Source organism: Astyanax mexicanus, chromosome 13 (genome assembly GCF_023375975.1).
Source record: "Astyanax mexicanus isolate ESR-SI-001 chromosome 13, AstMex3_surface, whole genome shotgun sequence".
NCBI lineage: Eukaryota > Metazoa > Chordata > Actinopteri > Characiformes > Acestrorhamphidae > Astyanax > Astyanax mexicanus.
The window spans coordinates 38,057,776-38,075,692 of NC_064420.1; the positions used below are offsets into that span (position 1 = coordinate 38,057,776).

General features: G+C 42.9%; 1 protein-coding gene across 10 annotated transcripts in view; it reads left to right on the forward strand.

Annotated features, from left to right (window-relative positions):
• Positions 1 to 17,917, forward strand: part of agrn (agrin) — a 356,879-nt gene that overhangs the window by 181,416 nt on the left and 157,546 nt on the right. The window lies entirely within an intron of this gene.

Consider the following 17,917-nt stretch of genomic DNA (forward strand, 5'->3'; position numbering starts at 1 on the left):
TGCAGTTAAGGTTCTGTTATCAATACAGCTAACACTCCAAAATCAATACTGTTGTTTGACACCAATAACACTATGCTCGCGCAGACACGGCAGCCAGGACTCTACAGGACTCTGCACGGCTCAGAATAGGCCGCCACTCTCTCCAGAGTGCTGTTAGCTTCTTGAGCAAGTCAGTCGAGAGAGACGTGTCACATAACTGTCCCTGACAAGAAACACATGGGTGAGCTCCCTAGCCCTCGTATGAGGGTAACCACAGTGACGGCACCTCTCCTCCATCCTGCGTCATCTTCGGCCATACTTGCCTGACTAATGTGCCAAAGTTAGCATCGCTCCTGCTCTCACTGACTGTTGTTGACAGGAGGAGGCCCCAGCTGCCGCCTCGGAAAGCGTAACAAAGCTCAGGCGAGCCGCCTCTTCCACAACTGATGCTCCTAGCAGTCCAGGCTCAGGATAAGGAGTCAGTGCTGTGAAACCTGCAGTGCTGGTTCACAATTAGCATGCTGTTAGCATTTAGTGAGAGTGCAACAGAAATGGATGCGTTTGATGCCTTGAATAAATATTTATTAAACACCAAACCTTTTTAACATCCCAGCAGACTTACCAACAAAGTGCGATACAGTGTTTCTTTTTTACATATATTGTGCAGTGATGGCCCACACAATTACACAACAGAAAGATGGCAGCTGGTTTGCTGAGCAGTTGAAGTATCAAGTATAACATATGTAATGCCTCAGGTCTTGGCTGGGCCAGAGAGGTTTATCTGCAATGCTAACTTGTTGTTTTTTTTCTGAGCTGGATACTCATCAATAGTTGATGACAGAAAGAAGGTTTCTGTGTGAGCTCAGTCTTCACACAGCCCTGTGGCTGTAAGGAGCCCTACTGTCTGTTGATAACTTTGAGCTATCTGTGAGCTGTGAAGTTTTTTATGGCTCTGTTTTGTGTCTTGAAATCCAGTAAAGTGCCAGTAAACTGCTGAAAACTAACCTAATGTTAGATGAAACAGCAATATGACCTAAAATAAATTAGTCATTGTTCCGTATAAATTGTTATACATTTGCCGTTCCATCTATTATTCATTTTCAGTTGCCACATATTCAGTTCACCCCTAGTCTTTAGTTAAAAGCAGTGCTCTGGCTTTCGGCAGTGCTGAATTTTGATAAGCTGCACAATTTTGAAGTTCTCGGAAAGCTCCAGATCACTGTAGCCATTCCTCATGCTAAGTTATGTGCTATCGATTCAGACTTTAGTTCGAATCAATTTAATAAATACTCACAATGACTTTCAAATCAATGCATTGATGGGAAGGGGCCAGTGAACGAAGCGGCCAGGCAGTTTAAGCTGTTCTACGCAAGAGATTTGCAGGACTAGATCAATACGAGAGGCTATGTGTGCTTAGACTTTCAGCAATTCAATGAGGGACCTTTTCATGCCAGACGAACGTGTTACTGTTCCTGCACCAACTTAGAATTAGTCACACTGCTGTGGCTAGACAATCTGGTGAAACCAATGTAGGCTATTTGGGTCATACCCACTGTACGTGAGCATATGCAGACGGTGCTTACACACATGCGTACACATACACACACATGCACAAATGTTCATGCGTGCCTGCTCACTCAGCATGCCTTATTCCCTGTTGGCAGCATCTCATTATTTTCCTGATTGCGTTAACTTAATTCAGCGCCACTCATTCGCTCGCGTGTTCGGATCTGCGCTCCCGCACTTGCTGTTCCGAGAAGTATTTCTAATTGTTGCCGATTTTGAGAGCGCTCTTCGAGAGCTAAACGCTCGGCAGTGTGGCAGATTTGCGGCTGATGAATATGTATGTCCGTTCCGGCCACTCTCCTCCGATCCAGCTAGTCACAGTGCACAGATGAGGCCCAGCTGGAGCCAGGAAAAACCTGAACGCGTCGCCATGGAAACTCTCGTCCCAGACTGTTCATACACAATTCATGCCGACCTTTCACTCTTCGGGTTTTGGCCCTCTGGCACTCCTAGCGCGGCCTGTAGATCCCGTGCGAGATGTGCGAGGCCTCTTACAGGTGTATCGTCTCAGCCAGTGTGGGTTACAACACCGGGACCCCACCATAAACCTTCCTCATGCAGCTTTAATGAGTGTCAACATGCCTCATTGGCAACAGACTAGACTGGTGGAAGAAGGGAGGGGTGGGGGCAAGTGGGGGATCTGGTTCACGGAGAGAGATGGATGGATGGATGTAGAGAATGACCTCATTTTAGAGAGGGGGAGGGTGAATGAGGGTAAACGAGCAAGAGCGAGGTGAAGGGGAATGGAAATTGTATGGAGGTAGGTAGGTAGGAAGAAGATAATTAAGACTTGCCTCGCTTTGGCTTTGCATATGTCATCGGTGGGAAAGAATGTCAAGCAGGAACATGCTCGGGGACAACAATAACCTGGAACAGTTCCAACCTTTCAGTTTCCGGAAACTGATTTATGGTCCCTACAATATTATTGATGCATATTCAATAATAATTCTATGCAATGATGAGGCTTTTCCTTCATAGATAGAATAGATTCCACAAAAATGTCAGGTCAATCTGTTTTCTGATTACCTAGCTCATGTGCATGTACATGTTATTTTACTGTAATTACACCATATGATTCACAACAACAGCCCAGTTTGGAAGGTTTGTTCAAAGTTTGCAGCCCATTTAAAGTAGATCCTTTCCGACTAATGCCATTAACATTAATTTGAAGTCATGTTTGAATCACATTAATTTTACCGTACTGAAGGTCCCACTTCATTGAAATCACTTGGGCAGTTGTTGTTGTTGTTGTTGTAGTACTGTCAAAGGATTAAATGTAGTAACCTTCTTTAGACTATTTATAAGTCAATCACAACCACTTTGGGACTTCAAATGTGCATGTGTGAGATCCTGCTGGTGTGGATTCATTCCAGTTGCCTCTTTAGAAGGTGTATATAAGTACATAAGTTATATAAGTTAATTAGGCAACCAAAAAGCATGGTTATGTGGGTCATGTATCACACCAACAGCCCTGTTTGAAGGTTTGTTCAAGGTTTCTACCCCATTTAGATTAGATCCTGTTTCTGACTAATCCCATTAACATTAATTTAAAACCATGTCTGAATCACCATTCACTTTACCTTACTTTAAGTCCCATTAATCAATGAAAAAAGGGCTAAAATGTTCCGATCAAGAGCAGCACTTCATGTAAATCACCTCAAATTCCTGCATATTGTTATGTGACATTTGGTGCTTGGGAATCCATTAACTCACAAAGCGCAGGCTCTGTAGTCAATCTTTGCAAGACTGCGCAAGGAAGATCATTTGTATCTAATTTTTTCTGACATTATCCCTATTGGTAACTTCCCTTTAATACGCTGGCCTAATCAGACCGGGATGTGTTTAATTTTTCATAATTACTCCAGCGCGCCTTGGGGGAGAGGGTGGGGGTGGCGGAGATGAGAGATCCAGAGGGCACATTTGCGACTCGGATCACAATCCTATCTGTCATCCAACACCACACATGCTGTGCCTTCGAGAGAGATGCATTTTTATACAAGCCGAGGGAGGGAGTGAAAGAGAGCGAGGTCCATTTAGAAAATTGGCTCTTTTTGTGTCATTACATTCCTATTGTGTCTGTAGCAGAGCCCTGGGCTCTGGGGCTTCTCTCTGATTGCTACAGTACTCAAAACTCCCCTGCACCCAGAGTGGGGGAGGCAGGATTGACAGAGCGGGAGAGCAAGGCTTGCAGAACTTGGAGAAAGAGGTAAAAAAGAAGAAGCAGCACCGCAGCAACGTGGGAGTTAAACTGTCTCCGGAGATCTATCAGGAGTGAAACTCAGGTCCGTTATCAGTTCTTTCTGCTGGTGGCTCTCTCACACAGGCTAATATCTCCTCTCGCACCTGTCTGGACTGATGGCACCGTGGATGTGCTCAAAGTACTTTCTTTGCTGCGCCGAGGCACTGAAGGGCTGCCGTCCAGCTTGGAAAGTTCTGGTCTCCTCCCAGGCTAGAGCAGCTGTGTCAGGCAGGGTGTCTGTTACCTGTTCCAATGGCTGCATCTACCATTACACAAGTGCCTGAGGCGGCAGTGGCTTGCTAAAGCTATGCTATATCACAAAAACACCTGCAGGCCTTGCTTGCTTTCGACGGCAAGTGGCTTCCCAGCCGCGTAATGGAGCGACACACATTTACAATATGTAACCGTATACAGTGCTTTCAGTGAGAGTGCTGGCTTCTTATGAGCTTTTTTACTCTGCTGCAAGAGTCATTACAGCACCTAGGGTGATTATATTACTTCTGCTCTGACTTTAGTTTGAGTGGAGAATGGTAGGAAAATAAGGGCACACAGTGTCACTGATGTGAGCACCGTTTTTTTCTAGAGAGCATACCTGGTAGTACTTTAGTGCTTTTTTGTTTGGTTCAATTTATTTGATCGATAGATAGTGTTTGATATCAGTAGGGTTGCACAGCAGCTCAAGAAGCATTTAATGTAAGCTTCTTCTGAACACTCATTAAAGTACTGCTGGGGTGGGTTCATGCTGGTACCATCAGTACTGTCGGTCAGTTCCATGTTGGCACCACATATGAATGTCATAGGACCAGAAGAGATGGAACATGGACCATATCTGGATTGTACACTGCTGACAGGACCTAGATGGATCCATGTAACTAATACAAGTACCTGATTTCAGTATGTAATCAACCCAGGTCCCGCTGGTGTTCCTACCTGCTACATGAGGATGTGATTTAGCCAGTTGATTGATTAGTCAGGTAGCCTGTCAATTAGTCAGTTGTAGGTAGTCAATCATTAGGTCATTCATTCTGTCTGTTTGTAACTTGTTTGAAGTCTCTCATTCAGTCTTTGTTTAGTTAGTTAGAAGTCAGCACCATAAATTCGGGAGGACTCCTGCAGAGGTCATCCTCTTCCAGGTGTCTTTAATCCAGTGGCTGCAGCAGAGATTTTCCATGGTGTCAGACATGCTCAGGAAGTAGAGGATGTTTTGTAGTGAGTGATAGAGGCTCAGGGAGTGATCTTATGTGCTCCGCTCCAAGGTGCTCCCCACCACACGGGCCGCCCAATCCTGTTAGTAGAGCCGCTATTGATCCTACTGGGCCCCTTGGGCACCTGTCAATCTCCTCCTGTCCACTCTATATCCATGTGCTTAAATCAAGCTCCCCTGCCTCTTTCTCTTTACCTGTCCTTACAAGCTCTTGTCCCTCTGAGTTCGAAGGAAGGGGAGCGACCAATTACATGCTTATGTAATGTTCCAGGGCCCCAGCCATGCTCCTTTTCATTCCACTCCATTTCACCGCTGGCCTTTGCTTTTATTTTCAGTGCTCAGTGGAGCAGGAAAAATGGGAGCGAAAGGTTCGCCCTGTTTCTCACATCCGCCAGCATGCAAGGTGCCTGATGGGGGCATCTGCTAATTACGGCGTGCACACTTTATTTTGGGTGTCAATTAAGGGGGAATTCATGGCTGTGTTGGCAGGGAAGAGCACATTCGCCTCCAAGTGACTGCGAGCGTCAAAACAGAAAAGTCCTTTTTAAAGCAAGGTCTGACCTGTTGGTGCCGGAAACGTAGCCCTTCTGTCTGGGTGTCTCTCTCTCTCTCTCTAACTCGCTCTCTCTCTCTCTCCTTGCTCCCTCTGTCTCTCCGTTGGAGGGCAGTAAATGGATAGTGTAACTGGTTAGGTGGGGGTGTAGTGCTCCATCTGTTCCTTACACGGTAGAAACCTGTCTGGGAATTGAGACACTCCCATTCGCAGCTGCTGCTGAGCCTCAAACACTCGCAGAGATGTCCTGCCAAGGCGAGAGAGATGGGGATGGCAGCACACAGTGGCTGGCGGAAAGGGAGCACTTTCTTACCATGGTAATCGGGTTTAATGTGCCCCGCAGGGTCGGGCTGGGGTGCAGACTCCGGCCGGCTTTTGTCTGAAGCTTTGCTCTGATCTCGGCGGGATGATGCAAGGCCTGGCCCTCGCCTGTTGGTCTCGTTCGTCATTCCTCATCTTTCTCATCTCACTGTCAGAGTCTTACTTCTCAGATACTCCCACTCACTTCCCCATCACAGAAGCCGGCCTGTTTAATCATTATCCATATTCCAGTTCTGAGTTGTCATATCCTGCTCCAGTTATTCATTATTAGCCTTTGCACAACTTATTCTGAAGACTGCTACAGTGTGCAAATGAGCTTCATCTTTGATTTATTGTGCTTTGTGAGCATCCTGTCCAATCAGAGATGATCCTGGACATAGGCTTGCACAGGATTGAAAAACGCAAATCACGACAATCTGATCAAAAAATGTTTCGGACTTTGAGTTACATCTCCAAGTAGTTTTGCACAAAAGCACCTCATCCTTTTAATCATGTCAAAGGAATACAGTGCTTACAATATTTCATGGTTTACCCATATAGAGCACCCCCTGTATATCCCTGTCTACAAGCTATGAAGGCTTCAGATTTGAGGAATTCAGATTTTAATTGTATTAACTTTTGGACCTTGCAATACAGGCCATTAGCTTAAAGCAAAGGATTCAGGTGTCACATCAGGGCCACTATCAGCAAGGCATTGGGTTCAATCCCTGGCCTTTCTGGACACTTCTCGAACCGCACAAAGCGACAGCTTTATTGAGACAACTATAAATTAATGACACACCCGCGTAATGGGCCATAAATTCCTGTGCATTTGTGCCTGGTCATGTGGTCTCCATGTGAGAGGAAGTATCTTGCGAATCTCAATGGAATGTAATTCAATCTGCGCCGTCGCGCAGTGCCAGAAATGCTTTATGGGCGAGAGGCGCACATGTGCCCATGGCTGTTCCTAACATGTGGCTGTGTCTTTGTGTAGTTATGAGTAGCATATTGTGTTTCCGAGCGTGTATTCACAGGGCTTGCAGCTGTGCATGGGGTCTGAAGTAGCAGGCAGACAGAACAGGATTTAATTGAGCAAACAAATGCAGGCAGACTGGGAGGAAAATCAGATCTCACACAAGATCTCTTACCTGAACTGACTGAAAATATGCTGTGGTTTCAGAGCCAGTTCTTTAAGGATCTGTGGTCAGCTCAATTTGTGCTCCAATGTACCTGTTTGAAAATATAATTGATATATTGGAGTATCACAATATAATATTTTTCAATACTGTAGCTTACTGGCAGTGTTGCATTTTGTTTTGTTTTTAAACCCAGACCATAAGATATCAGTGTTGTCTTTTATATTAATTCTATTAATATGGTAAGGAGCTTTTAATAAGTGTTCCTAAATTATCACAATTTAAATATCACAAATTAAATTGTGACCCTTGTATTGTGATTAGCATTTTTGGTATGGTATCACCAGATTCTTGCCAATACCCAGCCCAGTAGGGGTATAAGAAAGTATTGATTTATCAAAGTATTTGCAATACTGTATTGATTCTCACAAACGCTGTATAGATTTTTAATTCATTGTTTCAATGCATTTTAAAGTGTCCCTCTTTTATAATTGTGTAAAGGTACATTTTTATTGTACTCAGATATGAGGCATATTTTGATGATTTTTAAACTGTAGTAGTTTTTCTAATTGCGGTATCTATCAAATCATATAGATATTGAAACATAATCTATGTATCCTGATTCCTGTAGCCCATCTTCCCAGGCAAAATACAGTAATATTATACCTTCAGTAAAAGTACAGCACTGGGTTGATAATGAAGCACTTGACAATAAAGAAAATCAGAGAGCAGAAAGACATAAGCTTTTTAATTCACAGTGATTAATGTCGTTCAGGCTAAGAGGAATGAATCACGATTTCACCAGACAATCCGTTGTAATCATTCCATGTTTTTAAATGTACATTTGCCCACCCCTCCCTGTGTTCCCTGAAGCATTGCGTGTATACTCTGTATTGCATTCTGCTTTATTTCTTCCTGGATGGATTTGATTGATGGACAGCACAGCTTGCTTTGATTCCTGGAAAATAACCCAATCATAAGCCGCCCTCACCTTTTAGGGTTATTAAGAAAAAAAGGGAAGGGAAAGAGAGAGAGAGAGAATGAGGCAGAGGAGAGAGAGAAAAAAACAAGGCAGTGTTTGACAGCAGCTAAAATGAACTCTCTCATTCTGAAATACTGGGCAGCTTTTAATGGGCTTTATTTTGCGCTTACTCGCTCTTTGGTTGGGTAAAGGGGAGGGGAGGGGGGGTTGCAGGTCGCATTTTATAGTGACAGCCAGTTCTTTTCTCACTCCCTCGCTTTCATTCCCTCTCGTTCTGTGTCTGTGTCCAGGCTGGCTGAGAGTGGAGCGAGTGGGAGAGGGGGGGAAGGAGAGAAAATGAAGTGATTTGTGGAGGTATTGATCGGTGGCGGAGGATATTGATCAGGCCGTTGAGAGAGATGGAGGGGGGCAGGGCTCGAGCTGGTACCGCTCTTTGTCTGCCAGAAACAGGCACCAGTTTCCCCGGGTGCTAGGGTGTGCCCATCATGCCCCCGGGGGTCAGCGGCTGAAAGTGGCTGTGGCTGTTCTGTGTGACACCTATTGTTGTGATGGGGGACTTGAAAAAGCAGGGTGTAAATGCAGGTTCTCTTTATTGTTGCTCTTTAGAAAGTCCAACGCAACATTCATAGAACTATTGAGTTAGCAGCAAGACTCTAGAAACAAATTTGCAATAAGAAAAGTTTTAATCTTAATAGAGCATGTTATAACAATTAGTATTAGCAAATATAAAGTCTTTGGTGAAGGCCACGTTATAGCCTAGGTCCGTAGCATCTGGATACTTGTAGATCCTGCCATATAGGTACAACAGGAGCAGAGCCTATCCCCTGGGCAAATATCGGGAGATGATGGGACACGGTGATGATGGGAGGTCTTATAAGGACAGGTAGAAGCTGGTGATTGGCTGAGGTAAGAGGGATGTGCTTTCAAGTTTCCTGCTAGAACCTGCACAGAACTTACAGATCTGTGAGGTCCATAATTGAAAACACTGAAGACCAGAAGAATGAAACCAAAATGTAAGAGCAGAAAAATGTACAGCAGTTAACAAAGATGCTACAAAGGGGTTCTCAGAGGGATACCAAAAAAGAACTACTACTAGATCCATAAGAAACCATATTAGTAGAAGTGATAAGTGACCTACAGAGCAGGTTATTTCAGGAGTAATTAATTACTCTCGTTCTGTTGTTTGCATTTAAGGGGAGTCAGATATTGATAGGGAACCAGATTTTGGAACGGAAACTTGCAGAACAACACTCCAGCATCCAATAAACTGCATGCTAAAAAGCCAAAACTGTCCAGATCAAATGTATACAGTATAACACGCACATGACTCCTGGTTCAGACTTTGCTCTGACTTTTACATGTAAAAAAAAACACCCTAAGCTATTTGTAGCACATAGGCAAGGCGGGGCGAAACATTACCATCGCGCTCATCAGCAGCCACATAGAGTTTTTCAACAGTCGTTAGTAAACTCAAGCACTTTGATAAATCAACTTCAGAGCACTTCTAGAGACTTCACTTAAAGCTTCCAACTGCTAGCGCAGCACATCGTAAATGACCTGTGCAGTTTTCTCTTCAAGTGCAGTAATCAAGACTGCGAAGCCGTGGGACATAAATTAATGCCATATGTTTGAAGAAAAAATAGATAAAAAACCTTTCCCACCAAGTAAATCATCAGATGCTTAAAAAGCTGAGCTTAATGATGATGAGGGAAGGGGGAGGGAGGGAAAAAATAAAACAAAATAAAAGCTGCAAAAGAACATTTGGACTTATCTACATGTCTCAGGAAAACAACCACTGCTACGCAATTTATCAGATTTGTGTATGGAAGTGGGAGCTCTTACAGTACAGCATTGAAGCCATCTGGCCATAGCTTGGTCTCCCTCCAGGAGAGACCCCAGACTGGGAGTGTTCCATTACTGAGCGGCTTTTGTTTTAAACCCCCCATTGCCCCTCATCCCACCCCTACCCTTCAAACCCAGGCACACTTTCCCTCATACTCCTCACCATAAGCTTGTACGATCTGGAGCATCGCCTCTCTGTACGTCAACCGTCGGAAGTCACTCAGCAATTAAGAATTGCGCCTCGCCTGCACTTGCTCTCCGCTTTTGCTCCTCACTATTCCCGCTCTCGTTTTTTTTTTTTTTTCTTTTTAAATCATGCAGAGAGAAAGAAATGAGGTGCCGAGGGCTGATGAAAGAGAGTGAGAAAGTGGTAGGAAGTGAAAAGGGAAGAGGAGCCGAGAGGAAAAAAAAACGTAACTAACTGAACGACAGCATGTGATGATGAGGAGGGACTACAGGGAAGAACGGAGAAGAGTTGAAGTGAACGGATTTCGGGAACGGTGGGTGAGGGGAGGGCTTTGAGGGGCTGGTGGGGAAGTGAATGTGAAGCGAATGCACCGACGAAAAAAGAGAGGGAGAACATGAAAGCATGTTCAGACGGGAAGAGATGGAGTGAGTGAGTGAGTGAGTGAGAGAGTAAGCAAGAGAGCAAGCAAGCAAGGAAGAGAGAGAAGCACTCCACTCTGCAACGCTTCTCTCCGGACACCCTGAATAATTGAATCTAGCGTAGCGTCGCTGCCAGGCGCTGGTGATTTATTCATGTATATTTCAGGAAGTTGTAATCTTTTCATAGCTCGGCTGCTTTCCTTTGTGCTGGAGATGAAGGGTGACAGAATAGGGCCTGCTACCGGATCTTTATTATTAATAGCACGAGCAGTGGCCAGTGTGACCTCTTGTGCGCTTTAGTCATCCGCCAGGAAAGCTCCGCCCCCTTCTCTTTTTCAGCAATGCGTAGGTTCGCTCACCTCTTCAGAACTTCAGGGTCTGCGTCCGCAGTGTTCGGGGCTCCCACGCCTGCCCTGTGCCTGCTCTGTACTTCGCTGCCTGCCTGTCTCTCCCTCCACCGGTTAAAACGAGCTGTCGTGGAATCTTAATGGCATGCCAGGTCGCACACATCTTCTTGGTTGCGAGATCAGAGGCTAAAATGACTTAGACGACTAAGATGGTTCTCTACATTTGATTCTTCCATCTCTCATTCCTTTTTACTGAAGTCTCTTTTCTTTATAGCCCTGGCCTGGTCCCAGCCCCGGCCTGCGATGTGTGGGTGTTTTATTTATTTATTTTTTCGTTGTTGTTTTTTTCCCTCTGCGTCGAGGCTCACTCAGCACTGGTAAATAAGTCGGGGTGGCTTTAAGCCGGGTCATGGCCTGGAGCAGGCATGGAAGAGCAAGGGAAAGAGAGAGCTAGAAAGCAAGAGAGCGCAAGAGAAAGAGAGAGAGGCGAATTGATTGGGGCCTTTATATGTGGAAATGAGAAAATAGAAGGTTCCCTCAGAGCACCGCAACACTATCTATAACTCCAGACGAATGAAATAACTCTTGCTTTTTTTATTTGTTTTTTTTTTCTATCTGTTCATTTTACTTTTTGATAACAAGTAGTGAAATGGAATGGAATGGAATGGTGGAGAATGCGGGCTAAGAGAAAGAGGAGAGTGAGGATGAGTGGAAAAGCTGAGGACTCCAGATTGGATTGTGGCCCGCAGTCGTCGCTTCGTTTTCTGCTGCTGCTACTGCTGCTGTTTTGGAGTGCAGGTGCATACAGTAGCGTAGCACGGCGCAGCTGTGTGTTTGATTTTGAAGGTATTGCACTCATTAATGGCCAAATACAGTAGCTAAGAAAACCTGCATAGGAAGGTTCTCCAGGGACAGGTGGTGCTTTTTCTTTTTCTTTTTTTTTTTCTTTCAGTGAGTCAGCCAGTACTATCAGCTATCAGAGGTTGGTAGAGCAGGGAAGATGTTAGTGTTTGGTTGCTGTGAATCAATGACCATGCCCTGGAGAATCCACTTCCATTACTCATTCATGAAGCCCAGATATTAGCTGTAACCCTGGTGCCCCTCTCCAAAATTAGATTCTTTCACAATGAAATTTTCCAAATAGGATTCTCCTCGCCAGACACAGTCATGGACAACTTTTTTTGTGTGTTACTCGATTATGTAGTAGCAGACGGCCTTTTACGGCATGTTACCGTTAAAATTACTCCGGCCTGAGAACCTATTTATACGTACGTCTCTACAACCTCCAGCAAATCCAATGTGTTTCTCTTTTCTTTTCTTTTTTTTTTCTCTCCAAGCTGAGCGTGTGGAGGAAGGTGCCTGTTGTCAAACTGACGGCCACGTCTTCCCCCATTGACTCGCAGGCTGTCGTCATGGCAACAAATTTCCAGCACTAGTGCCTCTGGCACCACATGGTTGGTAAATGAGCGTGTGAAGCTGAGAATGTATAGGGGTGAGATCATCGCAAAGATGGAGCTGGTGCGGTCCGTAATTTCATAAATCGGGGGGAAAGGTGCAGTACGTCTAGGTCTACGGTATCTCTTTATACTGTATATCTTTATGCTGTTTTAGCGCATTAGAATTCTATAGTCCACACGTGGTGAGGTAGTAGTTTTAACAGAACATAACCAAGAAGAAGCTTGGCAACTAGTGAAGCTCCAAAATTACATTTTTGGGCCAAAACTGAAATCAAGCAAAATAAAAAACAATTGGTCAAAGGCTTTGCTTGCAGGTATATTTGTATCACTTTGACAAAACTAAATTTAACAAATATTTATTAAACATATAAAACATTTTTTACATCCCAGAAACTCACAGACAAAGCACAATACAGTGTTTCTACTACATAATACAGTGTTTTTACTCACAAAATAAGGGTGTTTTCACACCGTTCTAGCGTTTTCTCCCTCTGATTGGTTTGGTTTCACACAGGCACAAATCTAAACACACCAAAATGCGCTCCAAAAAATGAGCAAGAAAGTAAATATTGCGAAAAGACTGAAATCACTGCGCTTTCAAACACTGTTTTTAACAGGACGTGATGTGCAGACGTACACCTCGTAAAGGAAATCGCGTGATTGCATGTAGTGAACACAGCACAGACCATGCGTGTAAACAGCATGGAGCAGACACAGCGTTTGTTCATAGCTGTGGTAGCTTTCGATTTCTGGCTAGGTTAATATATCAGATTAAACTGTGCCTTATCAGCAGTTTAGCTAAAAACAAAAATAGTATATTTGATGTCTGGGTCAGATCGAGACCGGATCACGTTCTCAGCACAAGTCAACCACTCCAGAGTTGATTTGGGACCGGACCGAGACCACCTCCTCTAGCAAGTCTCAGTCCAGTTGTTTAGATCAGCACCTGAGTGCAATTACTGTTTTCACACCTGCTTAATCGAACCACACTAAGTGTATAAATGAACCATTTGAGTCCGTTTTAACCGAACCAAATAGTGCTGGTGTAAACCCCCCCTAGCAGAACATTTAATTTGAAATAAGGGATGCAGACATATCATTTTACTTCAGTTGGGCTTCAGTGATTTAGCTATGTTTACTAACAAGAATGGTATAACTGTGATGCTAGCTAACTTTGATGCTAGCTAACTAATGCTAATGTTAGATGAAACACTGCAATGTGACCTAAAATAAATCAGTCATTGTTCAATATAAATGGTTCTGCCTTTTCCTTTATTCAGCCAAACACTGACCAAAAGTGCTTCTTTTTTTTTTTTTTTTTTTTTGCTATTTTTAGACGAATCATTTTGCCACATATTAAGTGCAATCATAGTGGCACATAATAATGCTGATTCCAGTGATTTGCAAGCTGAAGACTGGAAGATCAGATCATTTGAGGAGATCAAAACAACACTCATTGCTCAACAGTCATTAAATTATATAACAGACTATATATATATATATATATATGTGGCAGCTAAATTATGGATTACCTTCCCGAATGCATGATCTTTCACACTTGAGAGTCGCGTGCTATTCTAAGCTTTTATTTTGTATGCAGGGGCAGTCTTTTCATTTATTCATTCCCTTTCTCTGTGTGTGTGTCTCTCTGTTGCACTTACAGAGGGATGGAATGGTTTAGTAAAAGCAGTTTTTTTTCCTCAGTTTTTTTCCCTCTTCTCGTCAGCCATCTCCCCACTTAACATGCAGCAGTGTCATCCAGTGGCACACGTTATGCATAGTTTGAGTTTGAATATGCACAGACGCTGTCTGCCCTGCCATCTCGTTCACACCTCCCACCCTGATCTCTCTCTCTCTCTCTCTCTCTCTCTCTCTCTTTCTCTCGCTCACTATCTATCTATCTATCGGTCTATCTATCTTTATTTCTTTTTCTCTACTGATCATGGTAGCACAGCTCTCAGTGGAGCTGGCCATTCACAGAGTCTGGCTGCAGACATGGAGAAACCAGCTCTATTATCGCATCTATATTTGATGCTCTTCTCTGCTCCAGGTTCGGCTCGACAAGCACCTAGTGCTCGGCCTACACGCTCACTTTCCCTCCTGACAGATTTCACTCCTCTACCCTGGTGAGACGGCGCAGAGTCGGACCGGGAGAGAGAGGAACGGGGAGATTGTGAAATGAGTGTATGTGCATATGTTCTCTCTGTACGGGTGCAGCACACAAGGGTTGTGGTACTAAGTGGGTTTTTAAAAGAGAGAGTGAGAGCATGATAAAATGAGTTTATTATGTCTGTAGGTGTGAGGTGCAGTGAATAGTCTTCAGAATAGAGCCTCATTCTGGCTCTTCTCTCACTTGTCTTACCTAATTTAAGATGACCGTGATTGTCTACAGTATACAGCTTTGGAAAAAAAAAATATATGAGACCACTTCAGTTTCTGAAAGTTTCTCTGATTTTGCTATTTTTAGGAGTATGTTTGAGTAACATTAACATTGTTGTTTTATCCTGTAAACTATAGACAACATTTCTCCTAAATTCCAAATAGAAATATTGTAATTTAGAGCATTTATTTGCGGAAAATGAGAAATGGCTTTCAGATCTCAAATAATGCAGAGAAAACAAGTTCATATTAATAAAGTTTTAAGAGTTTAGAAATCAATATTTGGTGTAATAACTGGTTTTTAATCACATTTTTTATGCATCTTGGCATGTTCTCCTCCACCAGTCTTACACACTGCTTTTGGATAACTTTATTTCACTCCTGGTGAAAAAATTCAAGCCATTCAGCTTGGATTGATGGCTTTTTTGTGTTGTTGATCTGCAATTGACCAGTGTGCTATAGATTACTAACAAGGGCCCTAATTGCTCATAAAACAAACGACAATACTGTTTCCAAAAATTTATTTTCACAATACCCGTTGCTCCCTAACCTTAAACTTTATATTTTCCTTAACTCTGTGCATACATGAAGCAGGCACAATGTATTTTTCTATTATTTATTTATTGGACTAAAGACTTTTTTGATATTTAATCAGTTGTAAGTTTTTTTTTCCCTCTCTGGCTGCTGTTTGTTTTCTCTTCTCACCTCTGTTGTAAATCCTCACTGTAAAGACAGATTCACTTCATTACCCCTCTGCACCAATTTTAGCTATGAAATAAGTGACCATCTTTCTCATCAGTGGCATGCTTGACCCTTGCTGTGGAACTGTCTGTTTTAATGATGTGGATTTCTGGAGGGAGGCTGATAATAAAATGACTCGGCACTTCCTCGCTGGGTCCGGGGCCTCTCTCCTCAACTCTTTACAATCAGTGTTTGAATAGTAGGCTGGACACTCTGGGGTGATTAAAGTGAACAAATCAAACGTAAGCAAACAGCTCCCTCGGCTGAGAGGACTTACACAGTGTACGCTCAGCAGCTTGTGAGTGCGGGGCCATTATAGCCCAAATCAGCGGAGTTTGTGAAGCCTGTGCTGGAGTGTGTACCGGTGCATCCTCAAGCTGTTGATTTTGGCCTGTGTTAGTGCGAGTCGACACACACCGGTGAATTTCAAGCAGCCTCTCGGGTGACAGGGCCCGTGTTCAAAACAACAGCGGGCAGGTATGCGTGTCACACTGACACAGCGAGTGCAAGAGGAGATCAGCTAGAACGCGCACTCACACACATACACTCGTACACACACCTACACAAACATATATTCACACGCACGCACAAACACCTACCAGTCCGGCTTTGTGTAGGAAATCAAGCTATTCTCTCTGAGAGAAAGCTTCGTGGGTGTATGTGAGAGGTGTCAATCAAACACCAGTGCTACTTCCCTTGAGAGCTAGAGAAAAAGAGAAAGTGAGAGAGAGAGAGAGAGAGAGAGAGAGAGAGTGCGTTATCTTGCAGAAATTAACACAGACATGAGCGCTCACCTGTCACCTGTGTGTGTGTGTGTGTGTGTGTGTGTGTGTGTGTGTGTGTGTGTGTGTGTGTGTGAAATGCTTGAAGTCAGTGATCAGGAACGGCCAGACAGATATGAGAGCGCATGTAGTGGTAATGCCCCTCCAGCTTTTACCTGGCCTGAGAAGCGCTGATAAGAAGAGAGAGAGAGAGAGATGAAGAGGGAGAGAGAGAGAGAGAGAGAGAGAGGGACTGTGGTGGAAGGTAAGGAGAAAAAAAGGGAGAAAGGGACAGAAGGAGAGAAATGGACTCTTGAATGGTCACTCCCCCTGGCCTCAATAGCCAAAAGAATTTCCATAGATGATCCCCTAATGCCTTCCTATTACAATTCTGCATGTGTAGATGACTTCATTACGCTGCTTAGTGTGGAGGAAGTAAGTGTGTGTGTTTGTGTGTGTGTGTGGGGTTTGTTTGTGTGTATGTGGGGTGTGTTTGTGTGTGTGGGTGGGTTTGTTTGTGTGGAAAAGAATACAGTGATGGGCAGTAGGAGTGGACAATATTGCTCTAAAATAAAATTAAGAATACACTACTGCAACAAAATAAAAATGAAATTCTATTATTGCATACGATATGACATGGTACAAAAAAATTGTAGCAAAAGATTTGTAACAGTAATCAAAGATCCAGAATGTCATGATACTAATAATGCACTCCAAATATCTCCATACATCCAGGATTAAAGTAAAATAAATTATACTCTAGTAGATATATAATAGGAAATGAGAACAGTGCGAATTTTTCTTTTGCTAAAACAGAAAAAAGTAGTACCCTGATTTAATAAATAAGAGTGGGTGTTGTGGCATGATATTTCATGGTATAATATCGTTCATGATATTAAAAAATGTTGGCGATATTATTGCAAATGATACGATATGGCACACCCCTAATAGGCAGTAAGGTTATACCATACTGTATTGTACACAATATTTTGTAACAGAAGTAATGTAATTTTAAAAATCCATATCATAATAATATTAGTCTTTTATTTACTTTTTAATTAAAGCATTATTATTTTTCTTTTTTTGCTTTTTTTGCAGTTTCAAATGCCTGCAGTAAAAACTCTGCTTTGTCATATTGTCAAGAATGCCGTTATCACAAAATAACCACAAAACAGTGCGATATTATTTTAGAGCACTCCTTATGGGCAGTGTTAAAGTACTTAAATGCCAAACGCTTGTGCCGAAAGTCATGGCACATGAACTAGTATTGTGTCTTATGGCTTTGCTATGGGCCATGTGCTATGGAAGCTAAAATAATGCTGTACTATACTGTATATGCACATGGGGCTAGTAGGCTTGAATGTGGATGTTAATTTCTGACACATAGTCTGTTCATATGGACAGTTCTAGCCAGATGCCGCTGGTCATGATCATTAGCATTAATATCACCCACTGTCCTGTCCATTGGTCAGTGTTGGAGTGTTTGATATCCCTCTAGCTCATGCCTGGCTATAGAGAATCATATTCTATTCTTTACAGGAGGGATATCCGTAAACATTTGGACAGATTGTATGTGTAGATTTTGTAGGAAATCCAAAAAACATTTGACTGTAAATTAAATATAGAAGAAATCAATTTTTTAAAATAAAATCTTTTTTACATTAACATTCACTGAAAATGATTTTTTTTTCTTTCTCCTGTAAAAATTACATTTTGAAAATAAAAGGTCTTTACATCATAGCAACAATATTTTCTTATTATAATAAAACATGTCATATTCACGATTTTCTCATAAGTGTGTGTTGTGTTGTGTAGTAATGTAATT